The sequence below is a fragment of the Lissotriton helveticus genome, chromosome 2_1 (assembly GCF_964261635.1).
Source record: "Lissotriton helveticus chromosome 2_1, aLisHel1.1, whole genome shotgun sequence".
NCBI classification, from domain to species: Eukaryota; Metazoa; Chordata; class Amphibia; order Caudata; family Salamandridae; genus Lissotriton; species Lissotriton helveticus.
The window spans coordinates 769,577,458-769,589,549 of NC_136059.1; positions in this window are offsets into that span (position 1 = coordinate 769,577,458).

Below are 12,092 nucleotides of genomic sequence, written 5' to 3' on the forward strand. Positions count from 1 at the left end.
AATACATTTTAGGGCAGTTAACTACATTCTAGACTGGTTTCCTCCTAATGGTAGTAATGAAATTACAGCCCGAGATCTTACGTATTTCTATCCTAGAAATATGGTACTCCCCATTAATCCTAAGTGATCGGCCAAATACCAGGCAGATGATACTAGACCTCTATTCCATGAGGAAACTCCATGCATCAGACCACATTTTGATAAGCCTGTTGATCCCCCCAGATTTTTACCTCAACAGCAGGGTGCCCCCTTTAGGCCTTCACATTTATATCAGGCTAACTACTCTAAACCCACTTTTCAATATTATACTGACCCTTCTAGGATCCCATGTGATTATTATCCCTTACCATGGAATGGCCCTCACACATGGGAAGGGAGTTACAATTATCCCTCGATAACAAGATCATTTGCGATTCCTACACAGAATCGCTTTGATATTTTGTCGGGCCTAGATGACAATGAATGACTAACCATCACCCCAATTCCTTTAGACAATTTCAACCCGCTTCCTTTGGTTGGGCCGACCATGGTTGTAAAGGATACTCTAATTGAGGTTTATTGTGATGTTTTCACTGTTAATATTGATTCCCCAAATAAGGCCCTGGATAATCGTGACACGATTATTGAGCATTGTAATCAACCACAGGATCCTCATCTGCCATCCCAAGGGCAAACTGTGGAGACGGTCTCTTTATTTGAAGATCCCTGTGGCAACACTTCACGTATTACAGACCCCCCAAATAAGATCAATGGCACTGGTGTCCCAAATGAAGGGCCCCACGACTTATTACAAAATGTCTTTTCGTCACCGCAGGGACAAACCATGGACACTCAAACTCAAATTTTGCAGCTGCAACTTTCCCCTAAGGCTCTACAGCCAGGTAGTCTGATTCTTTCTATCCTATTCTGGAATGTCGCAGGTTTGCGGACAAAAATTGAGCAACCTAATTGGATAGAAATATTTAGAAATCACACTATAGTATGCTGCCAGGAATCATGGTCGGTAACTGAAATGCAACTCCAGGGTTATAGATTGTATTTTTCAAGTGCTCGTCCTTCTCCTTTCGGCAGACCCAAGGGAGGTTTATCAGTATATGTATCTAATACCCTTTCACTTAAGAAAATTACCGAAATAGCAACCGAAGAGAATTACCAAATAATAAAATTTTCAGTGAATCAAGGGTATACATATTTTCTGGTAAATTTCTATAACAATATGTCACCTTTGGAATTTGTGAAAGTTGTCAATAAGATAACCACCATTTTAGAGGAACATCGGAAATATTGTTCTCCTCTTCCTTTTAAATTAATTTGGGGAGGTGATTACAACATTTCTTTATGTAACGAATATTCAAACTCAAATTGTGGTATCATGGACGAGGAGGGGAGTCCTCTAACCTACTTCGCTCATTCAAGCGTTGGGAATATTTTAAATGAAAAGTTTTTTATGTTAGGACTAGGGTTTGCAAATGAGTTAGTTGTACCCCCAATTGATTTTTCACCTACTTTTCACGGTAGAGGATGTAGCACTAAAATTGATTTCATTCTGATTTCAAATCATATGAGGGATGACTTGCAAACATTTTGTACTGGAGATGACGCTAGCAGCGACCATTTCCCAAATAGTGTGACTATTACAGTGCCGTTTGGATCCTCTCCAAATGATAATTTGCGCCTGTTGAATCAAAGAGCCCTGAATTTGGCTAAAACTAACGGGTACTCGGTCAAATGGGCTAAAGTTGACCCAGATATTATCACACAAAATGTCATTACTAAATCTCTTCCTAAGTTAGAAATATGTTTAAACCCTTTTTCTACCGTAGAGGAAATATTGAATAATTTTATTGATATAATAAAAGTGATTAGTAAGGAGCTCCTTCGCAAGCAAAAGCAGAATGTCCAACAGGAAAAAGGATAAAAGGATGGTTCAACTCCGAAAGTCGTAAAGCCCTATCAGCTTTAAAAACAGCCTTACATAAATCTGAGAGGGATCAGCCAGAAATTAGGAGGCTGAGAAAACTCTATAATAAGGCGAAAAAAGACTGCAAAAAAGATAGGAAAAAAGATCTCTGGGAGAAGCTCCATGAGAGTTGTAAAAGGAACAATAGTTTATTGTTCTGGAAAGTGGTTAACTCACCCTTCTTGAACACGGCAAAGACCGGCCCTAGTGTGGAAGTAGCGATCACCGCAGAGGGTTGGGTTTCCCACTTCTTGAAAAATTTGCTAGCTGAGGTTCCACATTATAGTGAAAAGCCCGTATATATCCCCTTATCCCCTCGAATTATCTTTTAGCCACGAGGAAGTAACTAATACTTTGTCTTCCTCAAAGTCTGGCAAAGCTCCCGGGCCAGACGGCGTTCCGTTGGACATCTATACGCACACCCAGGAGCTTTGGTCACCAGTACTAACCAGAGTAATTGAAGCGGCATTAAGAGGTGGTCTCGTAAAAACTTGGTCTACTTCCATTCTGCTTCCCATTTTTAAGAAGGGAGACCGTAACAACCCAGCATGCTACAGGCCCATCTCCCTCTTGGATTCTCTTGGTAAAGTTGCAGGACGTCTGATCCTGGAGAGATTGCGGGTCTGGTCTGAAGATAACAACATCATGACAGACCTGCAATTTGGTTTCCGGGAGGGACTGGGCACTGTGGAGCAGGCTTTGAATCTCTCCCTTCTAATTGGGAAGTATGTCCAGGCGAAGAAAGGCAATCTTCACCTGGTTTACATAGATTTGACCGCAGCCTTTGATTGCATTTCAAACTCCAGGCTGTGGTCAATCCTAGTTGAAATGGGAGTAGACCCTCCAATAATATCTTTTTTGCGTGAGCTGTACTCAGGAGCATCAGCTAGGGTGAGATTTGTGGTGAACGGGAAGCTCACTCACCCTTTTGCAGTAACTAAGGAAGTCAGACAAGGGTGTGTCCTGGCTCCCTTTCTTTTTAATTTGTATACAAATGGCCTTGAGAAGGCCATGTTAGAAGGGAGTCAGGACCTCCCAACAATTGCCCGTCGTCCGATTCCCGCGTTACTTTACACGGACGACGCGGTAATTATGGCACGAACCCCAGTACAACTCCAGATCCAGCTAAACTCATACTGTAAATTCATGGCCTCACTGGATTTAATGTTAATATTAAGAAAACGTTAGTTATGCATTTAGGCAAAAAGACATCTAAGAAAAAAACGATATGTATTGAACAAGCTAAGTTGGATTGCACTAGGACATATCCCAATTTAGGCATATTATTTGACAATACCTCCTCATGGAAATCGGCCATTGATAGTAGACATCTTTTATTTTTAAGAGCCACCTCTGTGTTGATTGCTTTTTCTCGTAAAATAGGGAAGCCCCCCCAAAAGAACTCTTGCAAATATATTATGCTAAGTGCCATAGCGTAGCTGTTTATGGTGCTGGGGTTTGGGGCTATGTACCTGTGGTCACCTTGCAGAGGGCAGAGAATAATTTCATTCGCTACCTTTTGGCCGTTCCACAATGCTCTTCAACTTTTGCTTGCCACATTGAGCTGGGCATGGACTACATTGCTGACTATATAAAAATCCAGCCAATATTATTGTGGCATCGCATCTGGTCAACGGAGCAGTGTAGCTTAACCCGTGCACTAATTACAGATTGCCTGGTCCTAGACAATTGGCAGGATGTTCCATGGCTGTCCTATGTACATAACTTTGTTAATGATCTGGGTCTTTCCAAATATTTTAAAGAACCTGCAATTTGAACTACTGTTACAAGAAAGGCCCTGAGATCGCTTTGTCTATCCCACTTGGGAGAACTTCGCATGGCTCAAGAAATTAATAAAGCTACCAATCGCCATATTCTAACGATTCAATGTACTCTGGGCATCCAGCCGTATCTTACCTTTTGTTTGTCTACCTATGAAAAATACTTGCTAACTCGGTTTAGGCTTAATTTGTTTTTCCGCTTGGTTACATTCCCAGGGAGACAGGATTGGTCAAACTCCATCATCCGGTGTCCTTGCGATGGCACCTCAGAACAGTCAAATATACACGTATTGCTGTTCTGTAAATTTTACGATATACCACGCAAACGCTGGATCATTCCAATCCTGTTATCCCTTGGACTGAGAAGATGCCGCCCAGCTTTTATGGCTTTACAATTTTTAGATACAGTATCAAATGCCAAATGCATAGCCATGTTTCTTAAGACTTGTCTGAAAATCCGAGCCACTCATGGAGACTTATGTGACTTAAAAATGAACCATTCTGGGTTGTTATGCCTGATTTTACATAACTGGCAGATAGAATCCAAACTTTTTACATGATCTATTGTATGGATGAAAGGCTTTATCATGTGTATATATATATATATTGTTTAATACTATTTTTAGTGTATACTTATGACTGTATATGTAACCGTATATTATGACTGTTGCTTTTATGATTTTATCTTGTTTTTAAAATCGAATAAAGCTTTCTACTACGACACCCTGCAACAAACTGTTTCTTTTTTATTTTTAAAAAGGAAATGCTCCCCTCCTCATGGGAGTTCTCTTCCATGACAAGGGGAGTATTTAGCAGTTTTCACTGCTCCTTACCACCAGGGTTTTTCTGGCGGTGATGGGCAGTGAAAACTGACCTCTAATTCCACCCATCTAAATTAGGTTTGCCTAATTAGAGGTCAACCTCCAATGGCCCTTACTCCACAGGGCCGTTGGAGGGTTCAATGACAGTGAGACCAGATAGTCTCCTCCAAAATTAAACTTAAGGTCTATCCACTTGCACCATATCTACTGGCCATGGATGGGGAATCTAGAGACAGTAGGCACTTGCCCCTCTCAGTGCACGAAGTCCTTATAGTCACCCTTCTCCAACCTGATAAAGCACCTAATCAGTGTGACTCTCGTATACCCTTATTCTTGATAAATGTAGACAACAAAATACTGGTGAAGATGATCAGCACTTGCACCCTCACCCTCCTCCCTGACAAAGTGAGGTTGGACCAGTCGGGTTTAGTTGGCCATTCCATAATCCACAAACTCTGCACCCTTTTTGCTTTGCTCCACAGCCTGCACCACAAAGGCCTTCGACCCACTGGAATGGCCCAATTGGTTCACGGTCTGGAGGCATTTGGACTTCAGTTCGGGCTTTTCCAAGGGACTCAACTCCTGAACACACTCCTGACTGCCCACCTCTGCATCAATGGAGGAGTCTCAGACCACACTGCATTACACAGAGGCAAAAGACAGGGATGCCTGCTGTCTCAACTTGTCATTGCCATCACCATGGAGCCGCTCACTGGGGACTGTGGCAACTCAATGAGGAACGTTGCCTCAAGGTAACGGCGCAGAGGCTTGTGGTCTCCATGCACACAGATGATATAATGCTGTGTGCCAGAAGTTTCTTCCATACTGTGCAACACCGATTACCCACTGAATATCGTTCTGAATGACTGCTCGAGTATGTCCAATACTTTGGCGTCAAAGTCAGGACTTTACCCAATTTTGGCACAAGAATTATGGCTGGGCTGTGGAGTGGCTGGGAGAGCGAAATCCTGTATGTATGAGACTGCCATTATCCTTCACTGGGAGCATGGCCATTGCCAAAATGGGAGTATTACCCAAACTCCTTTACCTCTTTGTTAACATCCCTGTTCCATTCACCAATGCCTTCCTCACACAGGTCCACTCCCTTTTGACACTGCAGGTGCGGGCATTTAGGCAGCCACAACTGACCTGGGAAGTCCTGACCCTGCCCTCAGAACTATATTATTATTGCGAGCAGGGACTCTAAGCATATTCCTGGATACATCCCATTCAACATAAACCTCTCATGGCAATAGAGGCAGAGAACACCACCACATGCCTTTTAACCACCATGATCTGCGCTGTGCCGGAACACCAGAGGGGGGAGGTTAAGTGCACTATGTGGGCTAGGGACAAACATGTTGTGCAAATGTGAATAAGTAGTGCAGACAACACAGGGCTCACATGGTGATTAAATAATTAACACTCAAAACTCAAGGACACTGTGCATTTCCCAATGTTTGGGTAATCTATCAAATTCAAGTAAATCTAGGGAAGATTCCATAAAATCTGCAAGCCTTTCTTGTTAATTGTAGATGTCAGCCAATGGGGGGGGGGGAACGGAGGGTTGTTGATGTTTCAACCCCAGTAATGTAGCTAGATTGCTAGGCGTGGGCACCCCCTCTCCTAGCTGACTGGTCACCGGACTTTATATTCCACTATGCAACACAAAGCTCCAATGGCTAAGCCCAAAGCACTGGCGCAATGACAAACGAACATTAGACCTGACCTGACAGAAGAGAGGTGGCGGTATTGCTGCTCCCAAGCCTGCATGCTCTCGTCCAATAACATGTTAAATTCCTGCACCGTCGCCATGCATCATGTGGGTCTGGCACCTGGGAAGCACTGCATGTGCATCAGTGCTGCGAAAGCTAACTTTGTGCACCGTGCTTGGCAGTGCTCTAAAATTTCCAGGTTGTGGCTTGCAGCCTTTAACTGCATAAATGAGGTGGTTGCCTGACTGCGAAGAAGCTATTAAGCAATAAACGGAAGTGGCAATATACTGGGATAGGTACAGCGATCCCACCCTTAAGGGGTGGCAAAGGGATGTGAATTACTGTTAAGAATGATTACAGGAGTATTGGGCGCTGCAGCCTGCTTGATCCCACCTGCCTGTCTTCTGGAGTCCCTATAGCACCTATCATGCATTGCAATCTGAGCGAGAGGCTCCCTCATCACCGCAGAACTGCACGCCTGCACCATCACATGTAATGGTGGCGCCCATCTTGCATAATTCAGTATAACTTACCTCATGTTTCACTGTATCCATACTAAGCCATCTAACTTTGAATTTGCCACAGCTAAGGCCTTGCTAAATTGATTCATGATGCAAGTGTTAGGATGAATTATTATTGACTAAAGGATCTCTGAGAGACATTTCGGGGGTTCAATGACATATTCTGGAATATCAAGTCAATTGGAAAACAACTTTGAACTGTAATTCAAACCAACACTTTATTAGTCAAAGACTCTGGGACTACTGTATTAATTTTTTTACTTGAATTCCTTTGTGAAGGAACAGAACAAAGAGAAGTGTGGCTCACTGGTTAGAGCAGGCAGACCCGAACGCTGAGATCAGGCCCGGGACCAGGGTTCAATTCCCGACGCGGCAGGGTCTTGAGCCCAAAATGTCCACGGACTCGGTAATTCTCGCTTCGGTGCCTACTCGGATCACAGGTTCACACTCTGCAACTCTGGGCAATAGCTTGCTTAATCTCCACAACGGCCCCCCGCGGCGGGATGCCTGGCTTTCACCTTGGGGATACCCAGGGATAACCAGGACGGGTTCCCAATGCAAAGCGCTTTGAGACCTGGCGGTGATATTGCGCTATATAAAAACCCATCCATCCATCCATCCATCCAACAAATTAACTGTCAAACATCTTGATAATGATATGTACATTGCTGAACATTTTTGGGACTAGCTGTATTAAGGAGGTGATACCGATGTATTGAAGATTAGGAATTACAGTGAGTTAATTAATGTGAAAAGGTTTTTCGGTTGTGCTACAAATCAGAACCTAAAGCACATCTATAGCAGGAAGGACATATATGTGAGGTTAAAGGGAAATATCCTACTTATAGGTAGGAAGGATTGTATGTGATTATTTCTATCTTGCAATATTTTAGTTTTCAGGGAAGTGAGCCTCATATCATGACTGCAGAGGGTTGGATATACAGCAATTGCTTCAAGAACTAATACTATAATTGAGAAGGTTAGAAGCAGTACATTCATGCCAGATGAACAAGAATTTCTTGTTTCTATTTCGATATTTATTTATACCTTTAGACATAAATGCCCAGCAGAGGGACGAGGCAAAGAAGTGCTGTCCAGGTTCTTTTTATTCTCCCTTATCCCATTCAGGTTACCCCACTTCTAATATTTGTCTCACATCTCATTGTACGTGTAGTCAATACTGCTTGTAATGAGGTTTGGAAGAGTGCATAACTGCAGCTAAGTATGGAATTCAAGGTTAGTGTTTTCTGACATCCTGTTATATTTCTAGCAGAGATAAAATGAGAGTGAGCCAATGGCTTATCCATATTTGGAATATGTTTCCAAGGTCCATGAGATTTTGGAAAAATTATTATAATCTGAGATTAACTTCATCACATTCACAATAAAGAGAGATCGTGTTTCCAGTGCACATTCCTAATTCCTTGATTCAGCATATTCTGGGGGGTTAGTGGCACCACAGTGTACAATAGAAAAAAGGAAAATGTGTTCAAAGTGTGAGGAGCATAGCATGGTGTTACTTTTTTCCCCCACACAATGGTTGTATTGTATATTAGTAATAATTGAAAAGTGCATTATACTCTCAATGAGGCCCTGAAACATAGCCACAGACGACTCCATTGGTTGTGCTCATAGGGTGAGTAGCATACTAATTAAATATGTATGCACTTCTATGTTATTATCAGAGAGATGCTCCTTTTATGAAGGGGCAACATTATAGCTATGCTTAGTAGGAAAGTGGTGCAGAGATGAGCTGGAGATAGTAACTCATGCTTGTACATATTGTTATGTTTAGTTGGTAGGGTGTCAGTAAGTCTGTTGCTTGGTTTGTGTGGGAAGTATTTTGGTGTCATGCTTGATGGCCAAGGGGTGCTCATGTGTTGCGGTGAACTTGTTGCAGCACTTAAGCATAAAGTGCAACGAAGAGTCATGAGCAATACATTTTCATATAGACATGACTCATTTATTTGTATCAGTGACTGATTTTACTTTGAGGAGTTGAAAGGGTCTGAAGCAGCTTTGTGGTAGGGGTGGCATCTGTTGGGGAACAACTAGGACATTACTGCTTTGATTTGCACTGCATGATGATTGTTACTGCATGAACAGAGAAGGAGATCCTATGAATGTCTGCCTTTTATATATATATTTTTGGCCCCTGATAGACTCTGTAGAACTGTGATGTAAGTGTTAGAGTGGAATGCAATAAAGACTTGTTTAGAATGTTGAATTCAGAGTTACATGCAGATAAATAAAGACATGTAATACTAAGCTCCGTGTGTGGTGTAGTCATTGGTGTGTAACCAGGGTGGGGAGGATGCTACAACTGGCAATGAGTTAAGTAATAAGTAACCCAGAGATCGACAATGCTCTCCCTGAGAATTTGCCGTGGTCCAAGCAAACGTCTCATGTGTGCCACATGTGTTGCAGTTGATGTACAGAACTGATGCTTAACGCATGTGGAGTCAAAGCACAGCTTCAGCTGCTGTAGAGAAGTTGAATACAGCAAAAGCATTGCAAAGAAATCTCATATCAGACTGAGAACCAGCTGGTCAGACTGATCAAAAAGGTACCGTGCTGCTATGGAAAATACAGTCATATGTAATCGGGAGTGTTAATGCTGACAGCAGTTACCACCAGAATTTCAAAGAGCAGCTATTGATAATCATATTTTGCAAGATAACATTACAATTAGAAAGTGGTGAAGACACAGAGGATGCCAAGAGCTGCTAAAGATTAAAAAAAGTTATTTACTCACCAAAACTTGAGTAAAGTGAGCCGGTATGACTTAACCCCTTCCATGCTGGTGATGAACCCCAGCCGTCACGCTCCACGGTGCTCGTGTGCTGATGACGGCTGGGGTTCGTCACGGCCCCGCCCTTTTCGTTCGGCGCCAGCACACGGGGGAATCGCGGCCGCACGGAAGGGGTTAAGCGCCAGGTGCAGCAACCCAGATCAAGCACAGGGGTTGTATTTGACAAGTGCGCAACACTCACCACAGTCTCCGATATCTTTCTAATAGTGACACACTGCTTTTACTACGAAGGCAAACACCAGGGCCTTCTTTCCAAAAGTCATTTAGGATGATCCAGAGGTCAGCGCATCCTAGGGCCTCAGAGATGGCTCACATGAACAGGTTCAAGATGAACAGCCAAGGGAGCCAGATAGAGCTCCACCCTCAATGTCAGCCACTTCCATAAATAGTAACAATGCTGCTGCTTTCCTGAAACCACCACTACTGCTTGATATACTGCCAAAAAGGTAAATATTGCAGATACATGGACTGCTTAGATAGAGACATTTGATGATTTTTTTGATGCACTTGAAGAGACTGATAACAAAAAAATTATCAAGTATCTCAAAAATCTTTCTGGTGATAGTGTAAAAGAAGTCATAAAGGAAATGATGCGAACTGATGAAGAAGTCACATATCGTCAGATTAAAGAAGTATTGAATCTCAACTTTGATCCAATGCCCAGTGTTGATTATGAACAATACATTTTCATGCAAAAATGTCAGAACGTTGGTTAAACCATTGTTGAATTTGTGGAGATGCTCGATACACTCATCTGACATTGTAAGTTTAATAATTTAACGATGAAAGAGCTATGCGTCTGAGAGTTTTTGATGGATGCTTGTCAGATTCATTCAGAAGACGAATGCTGAGAGAAATTCTTAGTGTGGAACAAGTGTTAATGGCTGCCATAGTTAAAGAGCGTGCTGAAAGACAAGCTCCTGACATGGAGCCAGAGATTCCCAGAATGAATTTATCATGAGTATGAGAAGTAAGCCAAAACAAAACACTGAAGGACACAAAGGGATGTGTACAAGTAAAAAGAAGTTGTGTTTTAGATGAGGATTTTTGTTTCCACGTGAAGGTAAATATCCAGCTTTTGGACAGATATGTAAAAGCTGTGAGAAAAAAACCCATTTTGGGATGGTTTGCGAAGCGAAAGGAAAAGCAAGAGCAAAGACAAAATGGCCACCAGAACGTTCCAGAAGCAATGTTCAATGCACACGCATAAGGCCAAACGGGGACATCAGTTAAGACAAATCAACACTAAAAAAAATTGATAGTCATCGAAAACATCATCAAAGAGTTCTTCTGTGTCAGTATTAAGTGAAAGTAGAATATGATTGTGCTATGTTGATGTTTGCGTCAAAAAAGCATGCACATGTTGGTTTAGCCACTTATGAAGAAAAATGTCAGTCAAAGAAAGATCAAAAAGCCAAAGCACCATCTATATATGGGCTGCATCAACATATCAATGCCCTTAAAAAGTCAAGGAGAATTTCTAGTGACAATGAAACATAAGAAAGCGCATCAAGTGCCTGTCTACTCACGTTCAGCACAGCTGTTGATATGGGCATGATTTCTGTGAATTACAACATGTAAGCTTATCATGAAATAGTAAGGCAGTTCATGGTTTGGAAAGTTTACAAGTATGAAAGTAAAGTTGCACATTAATGAGGACGTTCATCATGTTGCTCAGAGACATAGACAAATGCTTTTCATCTGCAAGCGGTTGTTAAAAAAGAACCAGAATCGAGACTTAAGCATGAAATTATCAAGCGTTCTACTAGTCCATCGCCATGGGTTTCTCCCATAGTAGTAGTACCTAAAAAAAGACAGTGAAGTATGCATATGCATTGACATGGAAAAGGCAAAGAAGGCAATTAAACGAGAATGACATCCAGGTCCACACATTGCTGACATGATAATTGGGAAGAGGTCTTCTCTCGCCTTAATTTAAATTACATGTTATCATCATTTGTAACTCAAAGTAGTTTGCAGGTACATTATAACCTTTTCTATACATGTTGTTCTGTTTTGATACTAAAGACTACATTTTTGGTGTGTCATCCACTGCAGCACTGTTTCAAGGCGTCTTTCGACGGATCATACAGCCTGTCATGAATGTGTTCAATTACATTGATGACAGATTGGTTTTTGGAGTTGTACAAAAATATCAGGATAAAGTTCTTAACAAGTATGTTGTTTACTTGCCGAAGCAGGTTTGACTTTGAATGCATACAAGTGCAAGTTCCATAAGACAAAGCTACAATTCTTTGGACATATCTTTTCCAAAGGGGGTATGACACCAGATCCTTCTAAAGTACAAGCTCTGTCAAATGCTGACCCCCCACAGGATGTTTCTTAGGTTAGTTCATTTTTTGGCATGGCCAGTTACTGTTCCAGATACATACAAGACTTTGCCACTGTAAGTGCTGTGTTGAGAGATTTGACGAAAAACAATGCTTCATTTCATTGGTCACCTGAATGTGAGTACCATTTT